Source organism: Balaenoptera borealis (assembly GCF_965194805.1).
Source record: "Balaenoptera borealis genome assembly, chromosome: X".
NCBI lineage: Eukaryota > Metazoa > Chordata > Mammalia > Artiodactyla > Balaenopteridae > Balaenoptera > Balaenoptera borealis.
In genome coordinates, this window is record NC_138881.1 from 77,399,362 (window position 1) to 77,422,166 (window position 22,805).

At 36.3% G+C, this 22,805-nt stretch overlaps 1 long non-coding RNA gene across 1 annotated transcript; it reads left to right on the forward strand.

Annotated features, from left to right (window-relative positions):
• The first annotated feature begins 4,219 nt into the window (after window positions 1-4,219).
• On the forward strand, window positions 4,220-20,699 carry LOC309620838. Its single transcript, XR_014239686.1, has 2 exons — window positions 4,220-13,145; window positions 13,468-20,699. It is a non-coding gene; the product is annotated as an uncharacterized lncRNA (long non-coding RNA).
• Window positions 20,700-22,805: the final 2,106 nt, after the last annotated feature.

A 22,805-nucleotide genomic window follows, 5' to 3' on the forward strand; every position in this document is an offset into this window, starting at 1 on the left:
AGTTCTGCCTTCAAAGTAAATCTAGGCTCTGACCATTTCTCAGCACCTCCCCTACTGCTACATACCACCGTCATTCCCTATCCATCATCAGATCTCTCCACTCCTGCAATAGCCTTCTAACTGGGCTCCCTTCCTCCACTCATTCCTCAGCAGTTTATTCACTATACAGGAACCAGTAATCCTTTTAAAACTTAAGTAGAAAATGTGCCTTCTACTCAAAATCCTGCAATAGCACTCTATCTCGCTAAGAATAAATACAAAATCCCCTACAATGGCTTATTTTATTCTACAAAATTTGACTCTCATTATGTTTCTGATCTCATATATTACTCCTCTCACTTGTCTTTTTACTGGCCTTGTTTTACTTGTTTTTGCTCAAACAAGGATCGTCCTCTTTCAGAACTTTTGCACTTGTGTTTCCTCTGCCTGGAATGTTCTTTCTACAGATATCTTCATGTAACCTATAGGACTTTGTTCAGATATTGCCTTCAATTGTCATCTTGCCTCACCATGGGAATTAAAATGGCAATCAACCCACATTTCACCCAGCACACCATTTATCTTTCTTGCTTTATTTTCTTCCATAGGCACTATCAGCATATGAAAGACCATATTTTCATTTCTTTGCTTGTTTACTGCCTACCTCTCCATGACCAGAATATAATTTACATGAGAGGAAGGATTTCTGGCCACTTTTTGTCTGATTCCAAAACAGTACTTGAAACAGAGTAAGTACTAAATAAACATTTTTTATGAATAAATAATGTGCACTATACCAAAGGAACAATTACTGAAAATTTGTGAATCGTTATTCAATGTCAATTTTTACCATAGAAACACAAAGAGAGTCAATTGCCCATACATTTTTCTTTCTTTCTTTCTTTTTTTTTTTTTTTTTGCCCATACATTTTTAACAGTAAGTTATATGTAGGCCAAAATAGAATTCTGCTTGTCATTTCATTATAGTATCTACAGATACTGCGCTGTGTTTTATGATGGGGAAACATATAATTGTTAAAAGTTAGGCTTCTGGAATTGACAAATCCAGTGGTAAATTCAACTCCATATTTACCAGACTTTGAAATATTACTTAACCTGCCTAAACTTCAGTATTCTCATTTGTAAAATGGTAATTAAAATAGTAGCAACATCATTCAGCTACTGTCAGAATTAAATGAGATGATACAAGTTAAGCATCCAGCATAGTGCCTAGAACATTGTAGTACTCCATAAAAGTTAGCTCTTCCTAATAGTATGAAATATCTTATTATTCACTATCAGTGGACACAATTTAGTATATTGATTAATTGTGGAGGCTCAGACGTCAGACATACTTGGGTTTGCATCTCAGCTCCAACACTCACCAGCTGTGTGATCCTTGGTACACTATTTGACTTCTATGAAGCTCAGATTGCCCACCTGTGAAACTAGCATTCAATGGCCCCAACTCAAAGGGTTTGATGGAAGAGTTGCTTGAGATAAATGTGTATTTATCACAGTGCCTAGAAAAGAGTAATCACTAAAATATATTAACTATTAATACTGGATGTTAGAATGGGAAGGTATCTGTATGGTATGCAATTAAGAGAGAAAGTAATACCTCTACTTCACCACCCCTACCCACTCCACATACAACATACATGTAAACAGACACCAAAATTCTTTGTCTCATAAGTGTTCTTAAGGCATGACAAATTAAAAGTGTTCCCTGTGTCTTGGGAGGCCCTAATCTATCTCTGAGATAATTCCTAATAGCTTATGGGAAGCACATACTTGGGGAGAAGGGATTAATGCTACATGCTGTGCCAAAAAACCTAAGATGGGCATTCAATATGATAATAATCTCTTCTTTTTGTATGGTGCCTTGCAGTTAGTTATGAGACTCTCTTACATCTATACAAGCCCTTTTACATACATAGTATATCAAATTAGCATGTATAGGGTTATCTAGTATGTATGGGGCTGTCTAGAAAAAAATCACTTATATAAATTATTAAAGCAGAAAGGAAGGCAATATATGGAACACTTTACCCTGATCATGACCTCTCTCTAGGCATGCTTCTGCTATCACTGATTTCTGGAGTTGTAATCAATACATTTGTTCCTTTGGGTCAAATATCACCTGTTGCTTGTAGACATATTTTCAACTGCAAATATCGCTGGGAGAGACAAAGTAGTGAGTTAGACAACTTTTAATGTGAATGAGTTGATGGGATTTTTCTAAGCAGTGTTTTTTTCTGGAGTTCTCCTGCCCCTGGGAAAGCAGGGAAGAAGAAGGTATATGTTGATGTGGACAATAACATTCTTTTGAATGCATCAGACATTTGACACTTTAAGTCACTTCTTCACCATCAAATTTCTGTATTTGACCACAGCACTTACTTTAAATCTGGTTCTATCTTAAAATCACCATAAAGGTATTGAAAGAATCATTGTCTTTTTCTATCCTCACTACTAAAAATTTGTATACTCAATGAATACTCATCTAATAAGATGTAACTGTAATTAGATACCTGCTTACTTTAAGAAGATTATAGCAGACTTTCTGGCCATTACTTTATTAAACCAGTGATCAAAAGTACAGCCCCACAAATATACATACATACACAGACCTTGCCTCAGGGCTCATGAGCCCATATTAATGGATTCATTATTTCTGTTGCAAGTTAATCCTTGTCATCTATGATCAGTAGAGTATTATTAAAAAGCATCAAGCAGCACACATTTCCAGATTCATTTATTCTGTTATCATCCTGAAGAAGGCAAGTGAACTGGTTAACTACTGACTACTATATTGGCAATAATGGAAAATTATCATTGTTTTTTTAGTTCACAGGAAATTACAAGTATACAGGTACAATTTAAAAGGCAGCCTACAGCTGTATTAAAAAAACAAGGTAATGATGTAATTCACTTTTCCCCATTTTTCAAAAATTCAGGGCAATGTAGAAATGCAAACTAGAAGTTTTTTATGTGCTAGTTTAAAAGGCATTCTAAATGCAGAGTGAGATCTGAAGGTTTATTAGGTATATTCATTACATCCAACATTTAGAGTCAAAATAAACCTCATTTCTTTGTTACTAAAAGTAACTGAAAAAAAATCATGGTCTCAAAAACAATATTTACGTGAGTGACTTTGGGATAATATTGATTAATGTGAATTATCCTTTAGATGATGTCACCTTTCAGGAATGTGTTGCATAAACAGCTTACACTAATATAATGTTACCAAAGTTGTATTTAATTCTGACTAATGGGACATCTACCTACATGATTAGATTTAGGAAAGCCAGAAAGACAACATATGTTCATGCTCCCTGTGATATTGTGTTTTATAATAAGAAGTATATATTTTGACTTTGTTCCTGTTTCTGGCACAGAACTCCTAAAGTTCTTGGGCTTTTCTAAGTGTTTAGAGCTAGAGATAAAGGTGTCTTTTGTTATGCTAATGAGGTGACTTTCGGACCACACCTAAGGAGGGGGACTGGATGCCTGGAGAACAAACCACATGATTAGAGGGTTGGAACTTTCAGTCCCACCTCTCTGACTTCAAGGGAAGGGAAGGGGCTGGAAGTTAAATCAATTACCAACGGCTGATGATTTAATCAATCATGCCTATGTAATGCATACTCCATAAAAATCCCAGAAGGATGAGTTATAGAGAACTTCAGTGTTGGTGGACTCATGGAGATATGGGGGTAGTGGTGTGCTCTGAGAGGTCATGGAAGCTCCATGCCCCTTTTCCACAACTTTCCTTATGCATCTCTTCCATCTGGCTGTTCCTGAGTTACATCCTTTTATAATAAACCATTAATCTAGTAATTAAAATGTTTTTCTTATTTCTGTGAGCTGCTCTAGCAAATTAATTAAACCCAAAAGGGGGTCTTGGGAACCTCTGATTTATAGCTAGCTGGTCATAAACACAGGTAACAACCTGGACTTGAGATTGGCGTCTGAAGTGGGGGCAATCGTATAGGACTGAGCCCTTAAACTGTGGGTCTGACATTATCTCTTGGTGGACAGTGACAGAATTGAGTTGAATTATAGGACACGCAGCTGATGTCTGAGAGTTGCTTGGTGGTGCTGAAAAACCCACACATTGGAATTGGTATCAGACTACTTGTCCTCAAATATAATACAATTATATCCTCAAATAAAATTAGTGGCCTAAAACATGTTCTTACGTCACTGAGTCATCAGGAGTCCTTATTTTAAATATAAAACTCCAGTAAAAAATATAAAAACACCTATTTTTGATTCTTGTCATTTAGAGCCATTTGATCAAATCTCTGTCCAAAAAAAAAAAAAAAAAATGTTCAGGGATGTGTACTTCTTGGTTGTATCTTAAATGTCTCCATGAGTACAATTTTTCTAATACAATGATCAAAATCTACTTTCTCCACTGGGGTTCCTATATTCTTACTAATCAGTCTTATTTCTTGAAGGTGTTAATTTTTTTCTATAGAAATGTCTTACATTTAAAACCTTAGTAGAGGACTAATAAAATACCATGCCAAGCAGAACCAAACATAAAATCAATGAATGAAGCTGGCCGAATGTGGGACAGTAGGAAGTAGTATAGTATATATGGTAAACTTGGGAACATGAATTGTCTAAAGACATTCAAATAAAATTAATTTTAAAAAGATGGATGCAGTGAACAAAATATGTCTGCAGGAGGCCCACACTTAACATTGCCCATGTTCAGCTGAATTCAGAGCTTGGTTTGTCTGCCAATATGAAAGAATGAAATTCCTTGGGATTCAACACAGAAAACGGCCAGTGCACAGTGTGATTAACAAGTTGCCCTTGGCATTATTATGAGATGATTCTTCCTTAGTATTTTTAACATCTGACCTTATGAAATCCTTCTGGTTTTCTCAGGTAGAGATAGTCACTCTCTTCTCTGTGTTCCTAGAATGCTTTGTGTATATCTCTATTACAGCACTTGTCATCTTGCACTGTAGTGGTTTGTTGACATGTCTTTCTCCTTCACTGGACCATGAGCACCTCAAAAGCAAAGGCTAGGGCTTATTCTCCTATGAAAACCCACCACCCAGGATTTTGTAAGTACTCACATATCTGTCGCTCATGAATGTTAAGTTGTATACTTTCTTTTTTAGGTGATAGGTAAGAAGGATGGTAGATAAGTACTGGGGTTACAATGGCTTAGTTTTGAATATTTTTACAATTGGTTTAGAATTTTAAGTGTAGCTATAGGAACTTAGAAATGATGTGTACCATTTAATTATGTCTTTGTTTAAAATTCCAAAAGGATGATGGGGGAAATACACTACTACATAATAATTTATACACATATGGATAAATTATATTTCCTGTAAGGCAACTTTTTATATTTAGGTGCTTAGAAAAACTTGGTTAACTTCTAAGGGTGTTTGCCCTCTTGGCAGGAGATTACAGAAAATCAAGGCCAAGTCGTGCATGAGAGTTGTTGTTGAGAAGTGGAGTTTTTAAAATTTCTCTAGAGTTGATTAAGTTGCAGAGAACTATTTGCAATAATCAAATTCTCTATGTATTAATCGATAACACAGAACATCCGTTTCTTAGAATGAGAAATACTCTTCACACTAGCCATTAAGACAGCTTAACGTGACAGCTTCCTCTTGGGATTAGGTACAAAGGAAGGGAGATGCAAATTTTAGATTAGAACTTTATTTTGTTTTATTTTATCTTGTTAGCTTAAAATTAGTACAAAGGAAGTTGAGCATTTTTTCAGGGAGTATTTCCACTATAGTTTGAAGAATTGCCCCACTTTCCACCAGGGATGTATATGTTTAAAAAACAAAGATCTAGAATCAAAATTCTAACCCTGATAAATAGTACTGAAGACTCAGAGGCACATTCATGGTATTTAAAAAAAACAAAAACACTAATAAATCAGGAAAAAGATTTTGGTATAATGCTACTGTTTCATCATAAATAGATGACAGAAAATTAGATTTCAGTAAAATTTATATCAGTTAAATCTTAGAGTGGTACACTTCTGAAGAGATGGCAGACTTCCTGAAAAGATTTAGGAGATAGGTAAATTGTTGAATACACAGATCATATTTCTGAATGGAATACTCATTTAAAAGGAAAAAGTACTCTGACCTTGTACCTACATCCAACAGTTAAACTCTGTTCTAGTGTTATCATTCTTGGACTTAATATTATGCTTAATTATTTAATACAATATTTAAAACACAATTTATGGAGCATGTGTATTAGGGCTTTTCCAGAAGTGAGACAATTTTAAGGTAATCTAATAGTTACCACTCTGAAAACAGGATGTGGTTTTCTTACAGACCGTTAGAAACACAGAGGTTTGTTTTGTATACAAACCCTGGGAATTACTAGGCCAGGATGACAGAGCTGTTAGAGCTGAAAATGCATTGATAAATCTAGACTTTAGAACCCACAAAAGCATTCCCCAGAATCAAGAGGGGAAAAAGGAATTACTTTCGACACTGTAACACTTGGTACCAATTCTTTGTATTTGGGTAGGTAGAGACATTTATTATGTTTTAAACATCTTTCAGTTGATTAAATCCTTATATCTTTACAACATCCACACACACACACACACACACACACACACACATATGTATATGTATATATATTTAAGTTGTATTTTTCTCTTTACTAGTTTTATTTTCCTTTTTTTAGCAATATATTTCACATTCTGGTCATATTTATTTTTCCAGAGAGTATAATTTTTTTCAAACCATGATTATTGTATTCCTTTGTATTTCTCCTCTTTAGGTCCTATAAATTAGACTTACAAAAACTATACATAGTTCTCTCTTCCTAAATAACCAGGCATAAATAATTTTTTTTAGTTAAAATACACTTCTGTGTTTCATGAAAGGTGTTGCCACAATACGATAAAAACATCTTAATTTGCCTGTTAATGTCTAGAACATGTCCCAAGTATCTATTATCACCATTTGTAAACAGCTTTCTGGAATTTGTAGTCAGTGAAAACTGGAAAGAAAAATAACCCAAATATGTTAAGATTAGAAGAGGGAAGGCACAATTATTATAATATGTAGATATTTTAAATCCAGAAAGTTACAATTTCAACTAAAAATTGTTAAAAGTGAGGGAGTACAAGAGAAGTTTTCTTTTTATTTTGTTTAAAATAAATTTATTTATTTTATTTATTTATTTTTGGCTGCATTGGGTCTCCGTTGCTGCGTGCAAGTTTTCTCTAGCTGTGACAAGCGGAGGCTATTCTTCGTTGCAGTGTGTGAGCTTCTCATTGCAGTGGCTTCTCTTGTTGCGGAGCACAGACTCTAGACACGTGGTCTTCAGTAGTTGTGGCTCGCGGGCTCTAGAGTGCAGGCTCAGTAGTTGTGGCACACAGGCTTAGTTGCTCTGCAGCATGTGGGATCTTCCCACACCAGGGCTTGAACCCGTGTCCCCTGCATTGGCAGGCAGAGTCCTAACCAGGGAAGCCTGAGAAGTTTTCTTAACGTACCTCCATTTAATCAATTAAATTTTATTTTATAGAAGTGATAGATAAATAGGTTTCTATTATTCTCTCTAGTTTCCTGTGTATTTAACATATTTCATTATTTAAATAATTAAAATAAGTAATGTCATGATAAAGTGGAGGTACGTTTCTCCACTTAACCAACTTGCCAGATTACTGGCCACCTCCATTCCTACCATAGATCATTGTGATTGTAAATAAGGTTGTTTTTAGTGAAGTCTATGTAAAAATTTTTGAAAAACTCAATGGAGACAAGTCTCTAAAAATTATATTGATTTGGGAAGGTGGAGATGGTTATGAATAATTGAGGAAACTTTCTAAATATGTACATGAATTCTTCACTTTTATTGCAGGGATGCTCACTGATTTATCTAGACTAATGTTTATCATGACATTACTTATTTTAATGTGAGCCTCTCTATTCAAAATCTGTCATCTGAAAGAGCTCAGCCTTATATAACCATGGGCTTTTGTGGCATGTCTAACTGAATGACTGATAGCCATCTCAGAACTAGCAGGCTCAAAGAAACTTTTGATTTCCCCCTCACCAAAAAAAAATAATAATAATTTCTTCCCCAATGTCCATCATCTCAATAAACATCACCAACATCCACTTAGTTACTAAAGGAAGACATCTTTGAGTCATTGACCCATTCTTTTTCCTCTGTTTCCTCCTCAGAGTGTCCATTCCATCAGTAAATCTTGTTAGTTCTATCTCCAACATATATCTTACATCTGCCCTGCTTGCTCCATCATTATTGCTTTCACCTTTATCCATCTATGTTACAACAATCACAACCAACTCCTAAATGATATCTTTCCCATACAGTTCAGATTCCACACAGTAGGAAAAAGTGTAATCATAAAGAGTAAAACAAGTCACTTCACTGTCTTGCTGTTCTTGGAATAACATTCATATTCATTAAAATGACTTCCAAACTAGAAAAGCTAAAACAATTTTGCTAACATCGGAGGAAATATTCTACCCACATTCAAGACATTAAATAGCTAGGGTAATTCACACTGTGTGGTACTGGGAGAGGGAGAAACACATAGATCAAGAGAACAGAACAGAAAAAACAGATAAATCTATACAAATGTGCCCAAATGATTTTTTTCACAAGGATGTAAAAGCAACTCAATGGGGAAAGAATAGCCTTTTCAACAGATGGTGCTGATCAACTGGACATTCACAGACTAAAAAGAAAAAAAACAAACAAAAAATACCTCAACCTAAAACCTCACACTATATATATATACTAAAATAACTCAAAATGGATCATTAACTTAAATGTAAACATGAAATTACAAAATGTTTAGAGTGAACAGGAGAAAATCTTCAGTCTAGGCCTAGGAAAAAGTGTTTTAGACTTGACATCGAAAGCACAATCCATAAAAGGGAAAATTTATAAATTGAACTCCATCAAAATTCAAATTTTTTGCACTGAGAAAGATTCTGTTAACAGGATAAAAAGACAAGCTACAGAGTGAAAGAAAATATTTTTAAATCACAGTGCTGATGAAGGATTAGTATCTGGAATATATAAAGACCTGTCAAAAATTAACAGTAAAAAGCAAACAAACCAATTAAAGAATGGGCAAAAGATATGAACAGAAATTTCATTATAAAGCATATACAGATGGCACAAAAGAAAATAAGCACATAAAAAGATGCTCAACATCATTGGTAATTAAGGAAACGCAAATTGAAACAACAATAATATATCAATCAGAATATAGATAGATCCACATCTATCAGGATGACAGATAAAAAATAGAGGCAGCACAAAATACTGGTGAGGATACAAAGAAACCTGATCATTCATACACTGCTGGAATGTGAAATGGTACCGGCCCTCTGCAAAACAATTTCTTATTAAACTAAACGTGTAACTGCCATATGACTCAGCAATTGCACTTCTGGACTTTTATCCCAGAGAAAGCAAGACTTATTTTCACTTAAAAAATTGTAGACAAACGTTCATATCAACTTTATTCATAATAGCAAATTCTGGAAACAACCCAAATGTCCTTCAATAAGTGAATGGTCAGATAAACTGGTAAATCCATACCATGGATTACTATTCAGAAATAAAAATAAATGAATGAACTATTGATTGATAAACACAGCAACTTAGATGAAGCTCCAAAAAGTTTTCTAAGTGGAAAAAGCCAGTTCCAAAAGGTGATATACTATATGATTCCATTTATATGACATTCTTGTAATGAAAAAGTTATAAAAATAAGGAGCAAATTAGTGGTTGCCAGGGGTCAGAGTTGGGAGTGGTGGGGAGAAGGAGGTGGGTGCAGCTATAAAAGAGCAACAGGAGAGATCCTTGTGGTGATAGATATGTTCTATATCCTGACTGTTTCAATATCAATATCCTGGTTATGATATTGTCCTATAGTTTTACAAGATATTAGCATTGGGGTAAACTGAATAAAAGATACAGGGGCTTTCTCTATATGATTTCTTACAACTGCATGTGCAAGATCATTCCCCACTTCCTATGATCTAGCTACAAGTGGACTGATCCCAATACCAAGCTCTCTCCTAAATCAGATCCTTCACACTTGCTGTTCCCTCTGCCAGAAATACTGTTCCCATCACACATTAGTTAGTTAAAGTAACCACCATTGAATATCACTTTCTTTGTTTTATTCCCTTGTTCCTTTCATTTATGGCACATTTAAAGTCTGTTATAACCTTACTTATTTACTTCTTTAATATTTTAATTTGCCTCCTATTTTTAATGTAAGCTCCATTGTCTGTGGCTAGCACAGGCTCAGGCACATTAAAGGGCCTAAGTCAATATTTGCTTCTTCTCATGACTCAGGTAAAATATTATATCATACGAGAGACCCTAGCTAAAATTCCCCACTTACCACCTAATATAAAATTATATTATCCATGATTTTATTTAATATTTATCTCCACTTGAAAGTTCCATTAAAGGAGGAACATTGTAGGTGATTAATAATATTTTTGTGTCATGAAATAAATAAATTTCTTTTTTGAATGAATGAATGCATGAGCATGGCTGTGTTATAGGAAGAGTAAAATGTATAGTTTGATATCACATGGAATATGTGCCAGTCCTCCCTTATTGTTTTTGATCTATTATGTTTGGCCTTTTGATTTTATTATAATGAAACATAATAATAATAATCTATCAGTATAAAATTTTTGACATTTATTTTTAAAGTGTTTTAGTGTTTAGCAAATGTTTTAGTTCTTTACCATTCAGCCTCCACTCTACCATCTACTGTCTTCCACATTTTGAAACTCCTGTGAGGCAACATCTACTCTCCTTTATTCACATCCTTCCTCTCTCCCCCATGTCCTGTGTAATTTGTGTCCAAGTCTTGATATCATTATATGTTATTTCTTTCCATTCGTGGGCTGCTCATGTCAAGTCCAGCTTCTGTTAGTCTATTTTCCATTTCTTCTACTCATATTGATGATCACATGTCTCCTTCCAAGACATTTTTGCTAGTCTTAGTAGAAGTTCATTTGTCCCTTAGAAACTACTATCTAATATACACTATAAAAGAATTATATACTTTGTTTACTAGTGAAAGAATTGAGGTAAAAAATAAAGAATTTATTTCTTCAAGATCATATAGTCAGGGAAAACACAGGTGCACTATCTCCTCTTTGGGGCAATTATCAGTATACCTAATTTCATAATACTTTTTCCCAGTTGAAATGGACTTAGATCTTGAATCTTGGACGTTAATGTTGGGAACTTCAGATCCTTGGAATTAGGCAAGGTACTGCAGGCTAGGGGGGCTTTGGGCATTTCTTGTATCATTTTTTGGATCAGAGAATAATGCTAATCTTATATGAATGGTGTGCCAGTGGTTTTTAGAGTTTTTTAATTGGTTCCTGGGCACTTGGAGGAAGGTTGAAGACTGCAAGAAAATTCAAGCCTTTTTTCTAATCTTTGGCAAGAAATCTCTTTCCCTAAGTAGATGATTTAAAACATTTTGTGCCAGGACATCTTTGGCACTTTGGTGAAGCCTGTGGAATTCTTAACAGAACAATGCTTTAAAATACGTAAAATAAAATAAACAGAATTAAAAAATAAACCAATCATATTGAAATACAGTTATGAAATTTTTTAAAATTTGTGATACAATTATGATATAAGAATATATGCCTTTTTGTATTGATCTATTTAATAACAAATTCTAATAAATAACATAAATCTGGAGTTATGATGAGTATAAATGATATTTCATGTAACAACTGTAATGTGATATGAAAATATTTTTGATTTCTATTGGTGGTAGAATCATAAGACTACTACTTTTGTGATTTGTTGCTTGCATCAATAATTAATGGAAATGCTGAAGTTCAGGTTAGTAAAAAAACACAATTTTTTTCCTCTTCAAGTTTGCATATTCCTGAATTTCCTCAGATTAAGAAACCATCTTAAGATGTTTACAAAATTAGCTCCCATAAGAATGACTCAATCACATCTGTGCTGTGAAAGCGCTACTCTCCCCATGAGAAAGGAGAGAAATCAGACTCAATGAGTTGCTTTTAATTGCTTTCATAAAAGATAATCTATAGAGAAATGTAAAAGGACACTGTGAAACAATTGTGATAGAATCACTCTGACTTTCAGTATAGTATCAATTTGATTTCCTTGAGGATATGGAAAGTATACTAAGCAGGAAAACTTTGCATTAAAAATGAGAGGTAATCAAATTCTTAATCAACCTAACCTCCTTCTTACCCAGAAATATAAATTACACCCAAGGATGCAAACACCAGGGAGCTGTCATAAAATTCTATATTCAATTTTCAGAATAAACATGCTGATTTCTGGCAATCCATACATCAAGAAAATTTTTGAAAGCACAACAAAGAACTTTTATATATTGTAGTTTGCACATTTTGGCAATGGAAATGATAATGGAAATTGACAAATATACTTTTTAATATCCAGATTATGTTTCTAATTAACAGGTAGAAAATTCCACCAGATTCCAGATCTGCTGTCCCAAATGCTAGAACCAGAAAACATAATGAGTAATAAAACCACTAAATGGCACAAAGGTTAGTATAGTGCCTTCATGACTTACAAGTATAATTATCTAAATTTATAAAAGTTTTCTACAAGCTCTTGGCAGGGGAAATGTAAATAATTTCAACTGATTTATCCTGGTTAATAAAATCGTGGTAGGATACAGCAGAGGGGTCTTTCTTTGGCCTCCACCATAAACTGAGCATTTTTTATTTTCCAGCAATTTTATTATTCACATTGGTTCAATCATTCCAGGAAGGGAATGGAGGCAGGGAATTATTCTCAGGATATAATGAAAAGCTTTCTAAATTAGTTGCGGTGAGCGGGGGCTAATCTTCTTTGCGGTGCGCGGACCTCCCATTGTAGTGGCTTCTCTTGTTGCGGAGCTCGGGCTCTAAGCACGCGGGCTTCAGTAGTTGTGGCTCGTGGGCTTAGTTGCTCCGCGGCATGTGGGATCTTCCCGGTTGGAAACTGGGTCCCCTGCACTGGCAGGCAGATTCTTAACCATTGCGCCACCAGGGAAGCCCCAGCAAACTTTTAAAAACAATTTAATTTTTGATTGATTATCTTGCATTACATCTGCCAAGCTCAGAAGTAGCTTGAAAAAAACAGTTCTTGGGGCTTCCCTGGTGGCGCAGTGGTTGAGAATCCGCCTGCCGATGCAGGGGACACGGGTTCGAGCCCTGGTCTGGGAGGATCCCGCATGCTGCGGAGCAACTGGGCCCGTGAGCCACACCTGCTGAGCCTGCGCGTCTGGAGCCTGTGCTCCGCGGCAGGAGAGGCCGCGAAAGTGAGAGGCCCGTGCACCGCGATGAAGAGTGGCCCCCGCTTGCCGCAACTGGAGAAAGCCCTCATAGAAATGGAGACCCAACACAGCCAAGAATAAATAAATTAATTAATTAATTAATTAAAAAAACAAAAAACAAAAAACAGTTCTTACATGTTTTCATTTTCACCCAATGTTTTCAGATCAGTCTAATTTTTACTCACAAATGACCAATAAACAAAATATATTTTTTTGCTTCACACAGCTAATTCCTGTCTTCATAATCTTGATAAGAGATCTGAACTTGAAGTTGGTTAAGAATCTCTTCACTTTTTACAGATAACTGGGACATCAGTTCAATTTCTATTGACCTCAAATTGTCAGTGGCTCCTACAAGATAAATCCTCTGTCAGGTAGCATGGTGTAGCACAGAATATTCTCAGGATGCTAAAATAAAGCAAACATATTTTCTATCATCATAGAAATTTAGACAAGTTTCTATAAAGTTCGTTAGATTTCATTATTAAAGAACTTAGAAGATTTTTAATAAGCTAAAACTGTTCTTTTTTCAAAGGGAGAAATATGATACGCACCTCTTTCCCTATACTTACTGAAAATGAAAAATGTTCAGAGTACCTCATGGAACTTTTAGCATAGTGTATTTAGCAGGGTGTAGTAGTTAAAGGCACATACAGTATGATTCGGATTTTCATTCTGCCATTCCTAGCAATACTAGATTGAGCAAGTAATTTAACATTTTTGTGTATAAATTTTACCACATGTAAACTGAGGATAATGGTAGTATATACCTAATTGTGGTGTTGTGAGAATGACGTGAATTAATATATGAAAAGTTTTTAATACATAAAAAGTGTACAGTGAAATTATTATTTTTATTATTATTAATGTTATCAGGAACTCACTTTAGACAAGATTTCCAAGAACACTGTATCTAATATAGAATATATAAGTTATAGTCAAGGCCCTGACACTATCTATGTGACTTTGGACAGACTATTTCACTTATTTAATATATAATACACTATAATAATAAATAAAGGCTAAAAAACAAATGATCGTCTCAATAGATACAGAAAGACATTTGATAAAAATATAATACTCATTCATGCTAAAAACACTCAACAAACTAGGAATACAAGGGAACTTTCTCAAACTAATAAAGAGTATCTACAAAAATCTCACAACTAACATCATATTTAATGGTGGAAAACTGAAAGCTTTCCTCCCAAGAGAAGAGAAAAAAACCCAAGATTTTCCATTCTCACCAATTCAATTCAACATTGTACTGGAGGTTCTATCCAGGGAGATTAGACAAGAAAATGAAAAAAAAGGTATTCTTACTGGAAAGGAAGAAGTAAAACTATCTTTATTCACAGCCCTCATGATCTTGTATATAGAAAATCCCAAGAAATCCACAGAAAAAACTAATAAACTAGTACATAATATATCATGAATATGCAAATAGCAATTATATTTCCATACATAAGCAATGGACATTCTGAAAAAGAAATGATGAAAGCAGTTCCATTAACAATGGCATCCAAAATATTAAATATTTAGGACTAAATTTAACAAAAGAAATGCGAGTCACACTATAAAATTCAGGCCCAAAAAAGCCTTGGAAAAACACATGAAAAGCTGTGGAGCATAAATGGCCCTTCAGAATACCCCACAATGGGCCAAACTGGTGAGCCTTTATAAACCCACTGTTACCAGTCATTAGAATAAGGGTCATCCTATGAAAAGTACACCCTTGGGTAATGTGTCTCTCTGCAGCTGAGGCAAACCTGGAAGGATCTGACAAAAGTTGTCTGCTGACATCATTCCTAGTAGCTGAAGCAACAAGTCCTTCCTTGAAGGGGAATCTGAATCATGCATCTCTGAATCCATAGTCCAACATTTGTGCCACTAGATCCATTTCTTCATATACTTTTTGGAAGCAACTCCTCTGGGATTCTAGTGGATCTCTCTTCCTGGGAAAAACTTAGAAGAAGAATATTAGTAGGGCAAACTAAGAGCCTCTGCTGTGGTAGCTGCTCTTGAGGCCAGAACAGATACTTATTATCTTCCTCTTCTAATAACCATTCTAAATTTCTCTCATTTTCATTTACCAACTTTGTTGGTCTCAGTGTCTTAGTGGTATGACATAAGTCCTCATCTCTAAGGATTCTGCACCTCTGGTGCTCTTCTCAGGCCAGTATAACTGCACTTTTTCACTTACTGTCATAATGGGCAAGGGAATACAAAAAGACACTTTAGTTGATTACGTGAAGGTCATACATATTCCTATCTGTTGTCATTGCTTGTCAACAGCCATACCTCCTCCTGATGATAAGAATCAATTGTCCCTGTCAAAATATTGATGCGTTATGGCTCCCAAAGTGTCCAGGTGGCAGCCACTGTTCAAAGGACTTTTGCTGTGTTCTCCAGCAAAAGTGTTCCTCCTTTAGTGACCAGTACTTTTAACATTGAAGAGCCTAGAGTTGTGGCGATGAGAAGCACACATTCCCCCCATGGTTCATTGAGAGCAATGGTATGTAGGACAAATTCTGCTTCTGCACCTTGGTTCTCAGACCTATGTATTTCATCTATTTTGGACATCAAAGTATCATACAAAGTTCTTTGATTCAATGAGTTGTATCGTGATGTTCCATCTTTGCAGAGTATTGCTCCAAGTTGTCATTGCATCTGTGCCTTTAGCAGGCTGTTCCAAAACTCTTATAAGGCTTTCAGTTTCTGGATAGTGTAGTATGTGATATGGATCCCATGGTCATAGTCCCACTCCTGCACCTCCATTGTTATAAACAATGTCCTCTGATCACACGTGATGGTATGTGTAATCCCATGCCAATGGATCAAATATTCAGTAAGCCCTTGGACAGTGGTACTAACTGAGACCCTATGGAGAGTAAAGGCAAAATTATACCCGTAGTATAAGTCATTCTTTGTTAGAACTAATCTCTGGTCCTTCCATAATGGAAGAGGTGCAGTTGTGTTCACTTGACATCAAAATGCCAATTGGTGTCATTGAGAATAATGACATACTGGGAACACAGCTTTGATCTCCACTGTTAGCTGGTTGAATATTTTGGAGCAATGGTAACTAAATAATCCTTAATAAATAGAAGCCGATCCTGGTGCGCTCATGTATAGCCTCCAACCCCTCCACTGTGGATCCTCCATTCATGTGACCATCATGTCAGCACTAAAGTGGCTGATGACAAAGGTTGACCTGAGCCAACTGTCCAAGTCACTTTGTATACTTAGTTCTTTAGTGCCTCTTCTGTGGTATATTCTCTCTAGAAGGCATTAAGATACAAAATTATTAATAATTCATGTCTTCCCTTGTCTGCATCTACATGTATCCACCCTAAACCTGATCTTACAATCTTTCTCCATCCAAGCCCCTGACTAGTCATCCAGGTTATTTGCCATGGTCTGTGAGTCTAAATATATTCTAACCTCAGGCCATTTTTCCTTTCACAAACGTGGATGATCAAGTGCACTTCCTGAGGCTCTACTCATTTGGAATGATTTTGCTTGCTATTGCCATTTAAAGCATTCTTATATCAAGTTGGCTCATCTGTAAACCAAGCTAGGGCCATTTTCTTCTCTCTCAGCATATTATAATTAATTCCACATATGGAAGTAGGTGTGTGTTGAGGGGGAGGGGCACTGGTGAAACAATGGTAAATGTCATAGTGTATGAACTACTTGCTCATGTAGCTTGCCTATATCCTCTGGTCCTGCTCGTGCTCAATCCTAGATATACCACTTCCATTTTAAGTTGGAATGCTTGTGGGCCCACTTGACCTTATGAGTTGGTGGGTGTGACAGAACTCAGCCCACGATGGACAGTTCTGGATGCATGGTCATTTGATGTCCTGTATTCAGGGCTCTTGTCTTTACCAGGACCAAATTTCACACCAGATATTGTTTTGCAAAAGGTGAATAATTCTCTACTGCATATTGAATAGCCTTGCTCTGGATCCCCAAGAGCCTCTGTTTCTCTCTCCTATGGAATTGCCCATATACCCCACATGGCATCTTTTCCCACCACAGGCCAGTCTAATATCATTGGGTCTGCTGAGTCATGTAGCCCAGGGGCAAAGGTGCTTGTAGTGCATCCTGGAACTGCTTCAGATCACGTTCTTATTCTGGTCCCCGCTCAAAGCTGGCTACCATCAGTCTAACAGTATATGGACCACAGCAGTATTCCCAGGTTTGGAATATGCTGCTTCCAGAACCCAAAAAAAGCCTATAAAGGATGGTGCTTCTTTCATCATGGTGGAAAGTGCGAAATATATTATTTTTTTCTTTCACTTTGGAGAGGATGTTTCAGCATGCTCTTTAGTCCCCTAAATATGTAATTGATGTGATAAGCTCCTGAAAGTTCATAGGGTTTATCTCCTTCTCTGAAGCACATTTGCCTTCACAACGTTTTTTGTATGCTGGTCAGCTTTTGCTCATTTGTCCTGATTAGTATAATAATATCACCAATGTTGTTATCAATGCAATATTCTGTGGGTTGTCTAAATGGCTCTGATCTTGAATTATAATGCAAGAGATGAGAGATAAGTTAACATACTCTGGAGCAAAGTGGTAAATGCATATTTTGCTTTTTCTGTGTGATGCACACACAGAACTATTTTCTGTGTGAACTATTTCTGATCCTCTTGATCGTCTTTTCTGATAGTAATAGATAGTACACATTTCCTAAATCAATGGCCACACACCATGTTCCTGAGTTTATGTTAGTTTGTTCTAGCAAAGGTAATACATGCAGAAGAAGGGATGCAATTGAAGCTACTACTTGGCTGAGGTTGTGTCAGTACACATATTTTCCAGAATCTATCTGATTTCTGTAGGGGCCAAACTGATGAACTAAATAGAGCTAAGATGGGTATCATCATCCTTGAAAATCATTAAGGACAGTGTTAGTTTCCACCATCCCTCCCCTAGGATGCTATATCATTTTTTATTTAGTATCTTGTAGAAGGAAGGGACAGTTTTGGAGGCTCCTACTTAGTTTTCCATAATATTATAGCTCTTACCCCACAAGATAAGGGCCCAATGAGTGGGATGCACCAACTATTAAATATATAAACCCCAATTATACATTCAGGGACTACGGGAAATAATCAGTGGATGGGTCCACTGATGCAGGAAATCCTCAGTACACTGGACCTTAGGACTCCATCTATTACATAGTGAGCTTTGCCTACATTCTCACTGGGAGCCGTGATAACACTTTGTCTCCAAGTATCAATGTCAATTTGAACCCTATGTCTAGTAATCCTCCACAAGTCTGGGAAATACTTTTTCCACAGCTTACAGTTATCTGAGTACATGGCTATTGATCCCTTTGAGTACTATTTGGAAGAATCATTACTGTGCATATTTGTTGTGATTGTTGCTGGGCTTTTCCCCCAGAGGACCTGGCATCCTCTTCTAAGGGTAGATTTCGGTCTGAAAACTGGCCCAGATTTGGGAATGGGCAAGGGATCATGACTTTGTTATTGGCACTACAGTCCTCATACCCCTGGTATTCTATTGTTGATATCTTCTCATGGTACAACGCTTGCTGGCTGTCCTTCTATTTTGTCCCTAGGAACACCATGTTTTATTAACTATAACCATAATTTTCTGTGGGTCAGACCCCCTTGGCTACTATTCTGACACTACTACTCATAACAAAAATTCCATCTATCTGGCTTTGGGCAGTTAAATGCTACCACCTGACCTGTATTGTTTGGAGTTCTCATTGTCCACCCTCATTACTGTCAGTCAGCCTAGTTTTGTAATGGGCTCTCCTACCATCAGCCGTGATCTTCAGGGAAGAGCCACCACTGAGTTTTTTTAGTGATGCTTGTGCCCCTCACACTAGTGAATTCTTGATGACCTTGGTAAATTTTTAATCCTCCAGGTCTTTCTGTTGAACATAATCATCCAGTGCATTTTCCAGCTTTATGTAGTATATCTACTCCAGAACACCCACTTTCATGACCAAAGCCTAAATTAGGATGAAGAGAGAGAAATGCCTAAGGTGCAAAATTTCTCAGGAGCATTCAAGTACTGACTCTGCACTTGCAACAACCTTGAGAGTGAGTGGTCTCTTAAGAGTCAATGGTTTAAGGCACAAAATTTAAAAAGGCACTTATTCTCAGAGTTGAATAAATGTCTACTTAGGTTTTGTGCCACAGGCATCTCATTTGCTTCACCCTAGTCCCAGCCCTGTCCCAGAGCTTTTTAACTCCTTCTTCAACTATCTGCCATAGCAATTATGGCCATTACTTTTTTCATGTTTCTACAAGCCATTCTGGTAGTGAGTTCACCTCATTTCCTAGGATCCTTGCCAGTGTGATAAACCCTGTATTTTAGGAAAATATTACCAAATCAATGTTTCCCCTATCTCACCTAATCTTTTGGCTTCCTTGAACTAAGATCCTCAGAAATCAGTCCTATATGTACTCCCCTGGCTCATGCTGGCAGGATCTGGCAGCTTCTATGGGGTATACTCAGTTTCGTCCCATTTTAGGACCAGCATGGCCCTAATTATGGATTATGTGGCATGTTAGCCCTAGTAATTCAACTAGTGACCAGGAGGGGACACAGTGAAAGACCGTGATCAGAGGGGGAACATGTTGCCATGTGGGAGAGAGTCCTCAACATAATCTTTGAGCAAGGAGAATTTTCAAGTTCTTAACAGAGCGGAGTAAGCCAATTCTACAGGCTCCAGGTGTTCATAAAAGTCCGAAGCTTCAAAACTTGGGAGGAGCATCCTCTCAAATGTCTACGTTCAGTGTATAAAAGCTCTGTTTTTTCCTCCACTAGTGCTTTGGCTTTGGCATACACACCAACCTTATGGAACCTTTTAATCTCCTTTGGAACTTGGCCATTCTGGGGCCTTAGCTTTCGATGCCCACTTGCTCAGAAAATGAGACTCTATTTGTAAACTATCAGGGAAGCCTTCTGGCTTTCACCCTTGAATTCCAAATACTTGTCTGTTGCCTGAAGTTTTTCGTTATCTTTTTCTTGGGTATCAATGATACTTAGCAATAGCCATTCATTTTCAATGATTCCATAGTTACTATTCCCCCCTTATCAAATATCTAATAAATCATTCCAACTAGTTCATTCTCTTCTGCAAGTATACTATCTTATTTTACTTCTGAGTTTAAATAAGTGGACTGCCATCTTCTGCTAGGTAGTCTGTCTGTGTTCCACCCAGGAAGAGTGGTAGGGTCCTCATTGCCAGCCAGACAGTGAATGAGTGATCTCTGAAACCTCATTACCTGCTTGCTTGGAAAAATTTTGGCTCCAAATATCATAGTTTGGGCTCTCTGGAAGTAGATTCTGAGATGGAGTTTAGTCTATAGGGTATTTATTAGGGATCAATATCTGTGGAAGTGAGAGAAAAGAAGTAGAATTGAGCAAGAGAAGTTGAACTTTAATGCGGGTCAACAAAGCCACAGCTAACTCTAAATGAAGCTCTGAAGAATATATTGCCTGTCAAAGTGTTCCATAGTGAGTTGAAATGAATGGGTTTTTACCACCCCGCTGAGGTCAGCCATTGGATATGGTCCACCACATAAAGGGCCTACTCCTTAGCAAGTCAGGTTTCTGCACCTGAGTGAAACATGGAAGCAGCTGACAGGTGGATACTGTTTGCTGACAGCACTCTTAGAAGCTGGAACAAGTCCTCCCTTGAAGTGGATATTTAGATGAATCATCTCGATGTCTATTACACAAATATCTAATGGCTGATTGCTGGCTTATTAGATAACTAACATGAAAATTCTGCCCCAAAGGTATACTCTACACTATATAGTGACTGGATATGTAAACTGGAACTTATCTATTCAGGGGGTTGAACATGAGACATTCAGAGAGATAATGAATACTGGTTAATAGTATAGAAGCACAGAGACAGAAGATATAGGGCAGAAGAAGCAATGCATTAGCATAAGCATTGAGTAAGAAAAGAGCCAGACTCTGGGTGCCTACAGAAGCATTACAAGCAGAGGAATGATTAAGTAAGTTATCTAAATGGCAGGATGTTGACATAATAAGCAATGAATGCACGTTGTTAAGGGAACATTAAGATAATAGTTCTTTCATATACTCTAAAATGGCTTTCCAGTTTCCATGGGTACTGGCTTTGTAATAGGTAGATTTTTTCATGTCTTTATTTCCCTTTGTGCCCTTACAATAAACTACTTTTATAGAGATAACCAGTGCCTTTATTGTTTTTTTAAAGTTGAAAAAGCTTGACTAATTAATTATATCTGGCAGCTTGGTAGAGATGACAAATCATATGACATCTAGCAGAATATATCACTGATTTAAGTTAATCTAATGTTATCCATAATGAGAAAAAGGATGGGAAGAACACCATAAGGTCCATGTAAGATATGAGTTGTAAAGAGGTATAAGCAGTCCAGGAGATGGAAGTTGTGATCAAGTGCTGAGTAAGTGTGCACATGACATATAGAACTGGCTTTAAAGTCAGTTCAGAGGATAGAAGTGATTTCCTTGTAGAGACATGAATAGACAGGATAGGAAAGTGCTGTTTCCCTGATTTTATTTGAGGTAGATATTTAGTTCCATTCATCAGCGGCAAAAAGAATCTGTAAAGGAAACCACAAAAATCAATGTAAGTTTGGGGACAGAATTAAATAAAGGAGAGGTTAAATAAAGGGCAGTGGGGGAGAAAAAGGAGAATGAAAGAAAGGAGTCGATATTAATGTTTTTATTTTGCTTTCTCCCCAAATTAAAGTCAGAAAAGAGTATTGAAGGAACTGCAGTGGGGTGGGGAAGGTATAGTGAAGATTTTGCAGTAAAGTTTTATTACATACATGATTGAGAGGAGGTAAACAGCAAGCCAGTATGTGTTAGGAATCTGATTAATTTCTAAATTAATTGTTTTGTGTTAATTGTACATGGCCTGAATTATGATGATTATCACTATAATTAATTTAATCTAAGAGTTTTATTTGTAGTCATTCCAATTCCTATGAGTAAAAAACTAATATGATTGCCGGATCAGTAGAGAAATTTTCAGGTGATACCTGAAAATGCATCAAGAGAAAGATGATCAGGAATATTAGAAAATCTTAGCTAGTGGTTCTACTGAGTAGACAAAGGATATAGACATCATTTATTCTCTTCAGGTAGGAAGTCATCTCATAAACTCATAAATAGTTAGAGATGGAAAATTTGGGTTGAACAATATAGTTATCACAAATAGATGCTCCACAAAAAGGAGTGTGTTAAATTGTCAGATATTTCACATTTAAGGGCAGAAGTGAAATTGCTTGTTAAGGGGACTGGTACATATGTACTTTAATGTGATTTAAGAAGTCATTGGACTGCACTGTGTAATCATGAACAATTTTCATTTAAGGGACTACTTTATATAAAAATATTGTTGGTAAGTTCTATGATAAGAAAGGAGACAATATGCCATTTGCCAAAAGATGAG